Consider the following 10,726-nt stretch of genomic DNA (forward strand, 5'->3'; position numbering starts at 1 on the left):
AGGAAAGATAAATCATGTGAGTACGTTTTTTTATTAACAGGAGATATACATTTATAGTACATTATGTGACTCTTGGGTTTCAGATCCCAAGGTCTCTTGGACTGCTTTTGTCCATTCGACTTCCACACTAACCCATTTAGGATTAGGTGTCCAACATTCCCCCCCTTAATCCGAAGGGTTATGTATGAGTCCAAGAAGAGAGCTGTAATACAAAATGTGCAAATATGCATGGCAACACTAGGCTGAATGTGCTCTCTGAAATGTTGGTATAAAGGGTGGTGGTTTAAGGATGACCACCAACACTGGAACGCTTAGTGCAGTTCCCGGAACTCTTCCAAAACTGGCAAGAAACTGAAGTTTTCTGCTAGAGGAAGTGATCCTATTCTTTTAAAGAGGGAAACCTTCAACCATAAAAGGGAGGTCTCACCCCGCATAAAAGGTAAAACTTCAACCTGAAAAGGGAAGTCTCAACCTGTGATGGTTTAAGGATGACCAACAACTCTGGAATGCTTAATGCAATTCCTGGAACTCTTCCAAAACTGGCAAGAAGCTGGAGTCTTCTGCTAGAGGAAGTGTTCTCAATTGTGTTCCTGGAATGCTTCCGAAACTGGCAAGAAGCTGAAGTCTTCTGCTAGAGGAAGTGTCCCAGATTGCCAACTGAAGGCATGTTCAGGGGCATCTTTGTCGCTGGCTACAACTCTGAAACTGGTGTGGCAGGTTGTGGCTCAGGCTCGCTTGATGTGACTTTGAAGCTTGTAGATGACCATCATTTCCCCCCCTGTCAGATACAAGGTGAGATGATGGAGAAAACTCAACTGCAAGATTGTTCAATATTCTGGAACAAGTTCTGACATGTGTTTGGAATATCTTCTTGGCTGTTGATGCCCATTGCCAAGAAGCGATCCATCCAAGATGAATCTTTGTTCTTGCAAGACGTTTATTTCTGAAGCATCTGTGTGAAGAATGGCTGGTTTTATGGCAGTGCCTACATGGATGAAGATCAAAACAGTGATCTTTCAAATGGCCAACTCGATCACAGTGTTGGCATTTCTCAATCTGTTGTTGTTGTTGTTGATGTTTTCGTTGTTGTTGTGGAAAAGTTGTTCCCAAGGTCTGATGATGGGCTTGGGAAGTGCAGACTGAGTTTCTGCATCTGCATATACAACTGCTGCTTTATTTGAATGAACTGTAACATTATTAACATGCTGCTGATGGGTGTTTGTCTCAATGTTCTGAACAAAAACAGGTTCAGAATGGTGTCTATTTTGATGTAGCTCTTCTTGCTATAGCTGTGATTCAAGCTGCAAAAAATCGATCTTTCCCTATGCATTTTGTAGACATGTCTGAATTTCTGAGAGAGATCCTTTGCTGATTTGTAATGTGTCATCAACAGTAGATAATATCAGAGTTTCAAGGAACTGTAATACTTCACTGGTTCTGGCCATTTTTTCTTCAATGTCTGATTTACACCTTAAAAAACTGATCACAACTACTACTCAATGCAGAAAAGTAATATCTACTCACAATACACAGCAATATCCTTTATAAATGTCAGCAAATGATCAGTGTGCAATATAAAAGATTCCAATCAGTTCACCAAAATCTTTATGCAGCAGTGGAATCAAGAAATCAATGCACTATAATGAGTTTTAAATACAATGCCACAATTGGGGCAGCAGCAACTGCAAACTTGTTTGGATCCTTCAAATACTCCTTCACTCTTCAACGTATATCAACACTTCAGTATCAGCTAATGAGAAGAATATACAGCCACACAAATAGTCTCTAAATGGCATCCAAATTGTGACAAACTCATTCTGGTATGGTAGAAATTGACCCAGAATACCAACAACCAGCAACAATATATTAAGTAACTAGATAACTGTGTTTTGAGCTCCTCCAAGTACAAACACTTTATAATTCGGCTCAGATCAGGAAGATGAACTCAGTGAGGCGAGCTGTAGTTTTGAATCGCAAACGGGAGTTCAGAGAAGCCTTTAGAGATGGAGATTCAGTTACCATTGCATTGTCATTTGGTTTCTTGTGTGTAAATTATGTAGAGGAAGAAGCCAGATAATCAATTCGGTGCAGAGGTTATATAAGAATATTGATATATATAGCAGTGGCACCCATAAATAAACTTTTTTTCTTTTTAATCTGAATACACAGTCAACAAATAGAAGTACAGAGGTTGTTTGCTTCCTAATAGTGGCCAAATAAACAAGGTGAATAAAATATTGGAACCTGGTTGCTTTGCTTAATTTGTAGCCCCTATATCTCTTCAAACTCGGCTTCTTTACACTAGCAATCTACCCAGAATTTATCTTTGATGTAACACACAGCCCCAAGAAAGCAAACTCGGTCTAGAAGTAGTTGTCAAGTGGTGTACGACTCCCTTGTTGTCACTTTTAGAACTCGTGGCTAGCTCAGAACTGGAGATTCAGTCATAGGAAATAAATCTGGCCACGTTCAACTAATGCACTCGGTCTTATGCATTCTTAGCAAACTCAGTACTTCGAATTCAAGGACTCAGGTGTGAACTTGTCTTCAGGTGGCAGAAAATCAACTCGGGTAGGAGATAACTCAGGCAACAACAAAAAATGAGTGGGTTCTCAAGACACCCGTCCAGCTACCATGTTCACGTCTGCTATCGAAATTGAAATTGTAACAAACCAAAATAGAATATAACAGGGAACCGGACAAATATTCAAGACTTTCAGATGCCTGAAAACCTAGAGCAAATGCAGAAATTTCTTATAAGATATAACAGAAACTCCGCCGATATCAATCTTTCACACAAATCTAATGTTTATTCAGCCAAGCTATAAAGCGTAACAGCCTTATATATCTGATTGTAGGACTCCGCGATCGTTCCTATCTATGAACGTTGAGAGAGGCTTTGGAAGACTTATTTGCCCGAAAGCTTCCATATGCTCTGTCGCTCCTGTCTCTCTCCGGTAAGAGAATAAGGCCGCTGTCTTCTGTATGTCTCCGGGAATCAGGCTATCTTTCTCTGTCTGTTTTTCCTTTGGTGTTTTAACCCAACCCTCGCTTTACGCTCAAGACTCTACTTCCCTCTGCAATCAAATATTTTCCTTCCCGGCGGACAGAAGCCTTCGGAAGAAAGGAGGCGATCGATTCTACAGTTAACGTTTCCTGCTCTCAGACATGGCAACTGAAAGGTTATTTAAAGACGATGCCAGGGACGAGAAGGGTGAACGGGCCAGGATGGCTTCGTTTGTTGGTGGCATGGCAATAGCCGACCTTGTAAAGACGACTCTAGGACCTAAAGGGATGGACAAAATTTTGCAATCCACAGGCAGGGGACATAGTGTCACCGTTACAAATGATGGCGCTACTATATTGAAATCGCTTCACATAGATAATCCCGCTGCCAAAGTAATGGTCGACATCTCGAAAGTCCCAGATGATGAGGTAGGAGATGGAACCACTTCAGTAGTTGTTTTGGCTGGCGAGCTCTTGCGAGAGGCAGAAAAACTAGTAGCAATGAAGATTCACCCTATGACAATTATCTCTGGTTATAGAATGGCTGCTGAGTGTGCTCGCAATGCTTTAGAACAGCGGGTTTGGGACAATAAGGCAAATTCAGAATCCTTCCGGTCCGACCTGATGAATATTGCAATGACAACACTCAGTTCCAAAATCCTTGCACAAGACAAACAACATTTTGCATCATTGGCTGTTGATGCAGTGATGCGGCTGAAGGGGAGTACAAACTTGGAATCAATACAAATCATCAAAAAGGCAGGAGGGTCTTTAAAGGACTCTTTTCTGGATGAAGGAGCAAGAGCGAATACCATAGAGCGGATAGGTATGTTAACGCACAGCGCCTCCTTTTTTTTTTTTAATGAAACGCTCATGGACAGTGCAGACAACACGCAGGAAAGGAATATGCACAGCCCAGGGAGTGCAGAGGGCACAGTCAAGGAGTTACAATTAATTTTAGGAATTCTAAAAATAGGGCTGGAAAATTGATAGAGGTTGCAGCTAGAATTTAGCTGAGAAAATATTTATGAAATGCAGAAGTCATGGCAGAAATAACCTGCACATAAAGGCCATAAACCAAATGGCTCAGAGTAATTATGCAGGGCAGGAATACGCCTGCTCTGATACCATGTTAAACACACATGGGAAACATAGAATAGGAAAGATAAATCATGTGGTACATTCTTTTATTGACAAATGATATACATTTATATTACAATATGTGACTCTTGGGTTTCAGATCCCAAGGTCTCTTGGACTGCTTTTGTCCATTCGACTTCCACACTAACCCATTTAGGATTAGGTGTCCAACAATCTTCTTCTTTGTCATTGGATCAGGGTTAATGCATGCTGAGGTGCTGCAAGATTTGTTCTCCTTGCAAGGATCCTTGCGAAAAGGAAACGTTGTCTACATATTTGTTGCATTCTTATTTATCGATCCTTCATCTTATTTCTCTTTGATATTGAATGAGCATGCTATAAAAAAGGTTCTCTCACATTACGAATCAATGTTTATGAGACTTCCATTAGAAATGTTTATGGGAACAAATGACAACTCTAAAGAAACCTCATTATTTTCATATCTAAATGGTGTTTAGGGGTACTTGCCTTACATGAAGGAAATATTCTATTGGTGACATCATAATGTGGGTGCAATGGAGGAGCTATTTACCGATGGGATTAAATGTTCATTTACAACCATGGAGAGATCTACCCCATCTTCCATCCAAACACCAATTTTCAAAGGAGATCTATTCGACCTCACAAGTTTATTGTTAACTATTATGTGGATTTGCAACTTCTTGGCCCTTTTTCTTTGCCACATAGCCACGTCTGATACAATTATAGTTGGCTTGTGGATCTAAACTTGGCTCTACTATTTTCATGGCATTGAACAATGGGATCTGACAAAAATGGATTTTGGAAAGGCTTTTTAGTCATGCTATTTTATTAGATTGGTAGCTTGAAATACAAAGAATGAGTCCACTCCAATACATAGACAACCCACTTCTCTAAAGATCATTTTTTCCCTACCGATACGCAATCGTTGCATAAGATATCTCTTTAATTGTGACACATTACCATTCATAAAGCTAGCCATTCTCCTTTTAGACAAAGTCGTTTGAGGGATATATTTTAAATATTTCCAAGAATATTTATTTTAAAATTATATTGTTTAAAGGGAAATACTTTTTCAAAAAAATCATTTCTTTTGAATGTGACCATCATCAATAATGTATTGTTTGAACTTCTTAGAGTAATTGGGCAATGATTAGACACTAATTTAGTGGTGTTTTCATATAATAATAAGGCCGTCATTATTTTTTATGAAGTGGATGTGCTTTAATTTACTTCTTCAGGTTAAATATTTGTTTTTGTGTTCCAATAAATGGTTATTTTTTTATGCTTATTTCCCAAATTATTCTACCACAAACAAGCTATCAATATAGGTGAAAGATTGTAGAAACCTCATGAGAAGAGAAAAATTAATTAGCTTCATGGTGAGGTCCTTTAGTTGTAGTTAGTCATAACTCTTTTTCAAGAAGAGAATGAAACACTTAAGAATCAATTCCAAACTATAATCATTCAGAAAATTAAGAAGGTTGATAGTCTCGAATCAACCATGGTAAAGTAAAGTATTTTTAGAATATTGCAGACAGATTTTAGATGAAGATTGACCTTCCTGATAATTTTGAGGAGGAACTTGAGTCCATGTTGGACTCAGAAAATTGTTTCTTGAAGAAGTAAATTTGCAAGATCAATATCAAATAACCAATATTAAACTTCGACAAAATATCATGATGCATTGTTGTTGAAGTTTACAAATAAGAATAATATTATTTAACGTTTATAGGAGTGTAAATAGAACCTTGAGATGGAAATTAATCAACTACAAATTATTGAGAGGAAGACCACTGATATGAGATGGTAGGCTCACCATGTTCCACCTTTCATGATATTGATTGTATCGAGCTTGATGTTAGTGATTGTGCTTCATAATATGCCTTTGTGTCACCTAGCTTTAAAAAACACAGTACTTGGTATTGGATCTTGAATGATGAGCAAAATAGGATATGCTAGAGGAGGACTTGGGGAAATGGATAGCGAATTTTTGTTCTCTTTGTACCTAAACTGTAGACATATAAAGCAACTGTTGGATATGTTGCTACAACTACTACACTTCTTACATCAAACCTTATTAAATCTGGGAAGGTATTTTTTGTTTTAGGTGGAGTTCAGATTATGTTGATGGAAGAGTATTCCCTGATTGATTTTTGCATAGACTAAAAAATTAGCTAATAATTTCGTTTTTGATGAAAATATTTTTATTGTAAAAGCTCATCATCCTTTTTGCGCATGAGGATTTTATTATGTAGAATATATATTTGGGCCACATCAACACCTTCATATGAAAAAGAGGAATTTCTTCATGAATCAAAAAGTTTTTTATTATGTAGTTAGATCACTGCAAAAATGTTGAAAAAATATAAACCATGGCGTAGTTCTAATCACTACGCCAAGATGTGTTATGCAACTTAGTGTGAGGGAGATGTTGTCATGTAATGTTACATTTAAAAATAATAATATAATACTTTCATTGACAAATTAGATGTTATGAAACCAACACACAGAAAGATAGAAAAGATAGATAAATGCCTTAAAAATAAGCCACTTCGAGGGGTCAACCTCCTTTACATTACACAAATGAACAATTATTGGATGATATAGATGACAAGACCTCTTTTATTTATATAGGAGTCTAATGGGTCATAATATAATCAGATCTAACATAACAATAATAATGTAAGGGCACAATAATAACAATAGTGGGCTTCTATGGGGCACAATAATAACAATATGGGGACTACATGGGCACAACAATATAATAAGAGGGTTGTATTAATAACAATAAGCAGTTACACTAGTAGTGTAGGGACCTAACATGCCCCTCTCCTTCAAAAAGTGTTGTCCTCAATGCTTGAGTAGTTCTTCATGCTTATGTATAAATTCTTGTCCTCCCATGTGGAATCTTCAGTAGGTAAGTTCTTCCATTTGCTTGAAATTGATCTATTTCGTAGCTTTTTATTTCTCGGTTCTATGACTGCTTCAGGTTCCAATATGATTTTTCCTTCCTTGTCAAGTTCTCGCAATATTGTTTGAACTGGGATCTTTTGAAACTTTTGAATGAGTTACCACTCCTTTGGGCACATAGATATCTGTAAGGCCTGATGTTCAGAGGAACACTTCCTGGAATCAAATGAATAGCATGATGATGATCACGAATAGGTGGGAGGCCTTTGGGAGTATCAAATACCTTGGAATGATTGTCTAAAACGTTTTGGAGATCTCGAGAAATACATGATTTCGATGTGGGATCTTCTAGTGAACATAATTGTGTAATTACATCTCCTTTTTCTTTATTTAGAAGCTTTGTCATGATGTTAAAGTTGAATATCTTTCCAGGTTTCCCTTCGATACCCCTCAATTCAACTTCCTTTCCTTCCCAAAAAAATTTCGAGAAAACTTATTGAAAATTAAAAGATAGCGTACCCAAAGATTGTAGCCATTGAACTCCTAGTAAAACATCAGCACCACCCATTGGAATGGAAAGAATTGGGCTATTCAATACATATTCTTGCATAGATAGCTTCATATTATGGCACTTTCCAGAGCAATTTATGGTTCCTCCACTAGTAACCATCACTTGACACTCTAGTGCTAGATATAAGAAGCAATTCAATTCCTTGGCTATCTTAGAATGAATAAAATTATGGGTATTGCCCGAATCAATCAACATTATTACCTTTTTCTTCTTGATATGTCCTTCTATCTTAATAGTTTGAGGAGTGGTAATTTCTTCCAATGTATTACAAGATATGGTTGGATTCATTTCTTAATGCTTGATGTGATCTTTCAACTATTAAACATTTTTCTTCTTGATCTGTCCTTCTATATTGATAGTTTGAGGAGTGGTTACTCCAGCCAATGCATTACAATATATGGTCAAATTCATTTCTTCTTTCTCAATGTGGTCTTTCACTTCTTCAACCCTTTTCTTCTTGATATGTCCTTCTATCTTGAGAGTTTGAGGAGTGGTAATTATTTCCAATGCTTTACAAGATATGGTCAAATTCATTTCTTCCTTCTCTCAGGTGGGTTCCTAGTGTATATCCTCTTCTTTTGATGTTTCTTGATCCTTTTCTTCCTCCTCTTCATAATCTATGTAAAATACATTCCTCTTAGCACACTTATGACCTGTAGTGTATTTGCTATAACAATTGTAACAAAGTCATTTTTCTCTTTTTTCTTCCAATTGTTGTGGTGTAAACCTTGTAGGTTGTGGAAGGCTAGGAGAAAAAAACTTCCATAATTATAGTCGTGAGTGGTGGGATTCCTTATTTCCAAAATTTCACTTTGAATTTCTCTTGCGAAACTGAATGCCTTTTCCAATGAAACAGGTTCCAAGAGATGAACCTCATGTTGAATGTTATCCTTTAAATTCCCTATGAAGACATCAACCATTTTCTTCTATGGAATATCATTTACCCTTATATTCAATTTTGGGAAGTCCTCAATGTGCTCTGCCATTGAACCCTTTTGTTTGAGATTTATCAATTGGCTAATGAAGGTGTTTCTCTTTGTATCCTGGTAATGTGCTATCATTTCCTCCATGAAAAATGACCACGTGACAAGTGGTTTACGAGAAAAAAGCCCTTTATACCAGAAAAATTGATTCAGTTCTAAATAATTAGATGAAATACGTATATTTTGTAACAATGGTACACCATGTAGATCAAAATATTTCTCCATCTATAGCATCCAATTTACCGGATCCTTGCCATTAAACTTCCTCATCTCAGTTTTTCTTGATTTTATCAGCTTGATCTTGAAACGACTGGAACTTTGTAATTTCAGATATTTAAGTTCTAAAATTGTGGTCTATAATAACCCTGTGAGTCCTCTTTCTAACTCCACAAGTCTGATCATAATTGGATTCCTGAAAAAAGATCTATTCCCAATCTCCCGCGATGACCTAATTATAGAATAGTTCAGTAGAGTGAACTTGTACGACGTGCCACGTGTCACTTTTTCAACCTTAGGTTCTAAAAATTATACCCAAACAAAATATAATATGTCCTCTTTTTGTAAGTTCTTACGAAATTTCAATCTGATGCTCAGAGAGAACATTATGATGATTTTCCCAAGGTCACCTATCTAGGATGTAATTCGGGAGTATAAAAAAACCATAAATTCCTCAGATCATATATTCGAAAATATAGCAAGACAAGATCTGAAATTTGGATCCGATGTTTAGACAAATTTCTTCTCAAATGGGTTTTTGTTTTACATTTTGAAACTTCATAGAAAAAAGTTATAGCAAAAATTCTAGGATGACCTGTTTTATATGAAATTCTGGAGCTTGCAAAAACCCTAACTTCCTCAGATCATATATCCTAAAATATAGTGAGACAAGATCTAAAATTGAAACACGAGGTCTAAACCAATTTATTCTCAAATGGATTTTTGCTTTAGGTTCTGAAACTTCGTAGCGAAAATGTTATAGCAAAAATACCACGATGACTTGTTTGGAGCAGTGAAACCCTAGAATCCAAAGCTGTGATGCCGAATGTTATGAAACTAGCTCACAAAATAGAAGAAAAGAGAGATAAACGCCTTCAAAATAAGCCTCTTTGAGGGGGAAAACTCCTTTACATTACACAAATGAACAATTCTTGGATGATACAAATGACAAAACCTCCTTTCTATATATACGAGTCTAAGGGGTCATATTATAATTAGAGTCGACATAACAATAATGAAATAAGGGCACAATAATAATAATAGTGGGCTTCTATGGGGTACAATAATAACAATATGGGGACTACATGGGTACAACAATATAATAATGGGGTTGTACTAATAATAATAAGGGGTTGCACTAGTAGTATAGGGACCTAACAAATTTCTTCACTAAATATTGAATTGACTAGAAAATAATATTATTGATATTATATGATGTGTAATTAATTATATGCCATTTTTTTGTCAAGTCTTGAGAGATTACTTGATCAAGGTGGATGTTGGTGGCCACCCACCTATCCCATTTGGACCCCCACAACTGTCTCTTTCAGTTTTTCTATTTCCTTAATTATATCATAGTTTACTATTTTTAGCAGTTTTTCGGGTCCTAAACTTCCGGAGCCATTTTGAGGCCCTAAAGGACGTTTTTTGGGAAATCCACCTAGCGATTTTTTCTTTAAAAATCGTCATTTCCGTCGTAGTCCTCCGAGAGATCTTTCCAATGGGCTATCATGCGTGTCAAATGGAGATAGTACGACCAATTCGCGACCCCGGGAAGTTGATGTACCAACTTACCCAAAAGCGGGGCCCACAATTTGGCGTTTCATCTTCTAGGGTTAGGTTTTGGAATGTGAAGGGTTTTCCATTGTTTCTCAACAATAAATAGGCCCTCAAGCTTCATTGTAACATAGTTTTTGGAGAATAGTTCAAAGGCATGTGCCGACACATCTCTTCTCAGAGATAAGCTACCATCACCCTAGATGGGTTATTTCCATTTCTATTTGTAAGCATATTTCAATATTTTACAGTAATGAAATGAAGTATTATTTCCGCTGCATATTTTTCTTTAATGTTATCTCTGTATTTTATTGCGTTCCTGTTTAAATCTGGATCATTACTACAAGCTTGAATTATGGTT

At 36.7% G+C, this 10,726-nt stretch overlaps 1 pseudogene; it reads left to right on the forward strand.

Moving 5' to 3' along the window:
- Positions 1–3,168: 3,168 nt before the first annotated feature.
- Positions 3,169–3,996, forward strand: LOC149231177 (T-complex protein 1 subunit beta pseudogene; annotated as a pseudogene).
- Positions 3,997–10,726: the final 6,730 nt, after the last annotated feature.

This window comes from Pinus tabuliformis, chromosome J, assembly GCF_031772625.1.
Source record: "Pinus tabuliformis cultivar Carrire ecotype Pingquan chromosome J, CPIR1, whole genome shotgun sequence".
NCBI lineage: Eukaryota > Viridiplantae > Streptophyta > Pinopsida > Pinales > Pinaceae > Pinus > Pinus tabuliformis.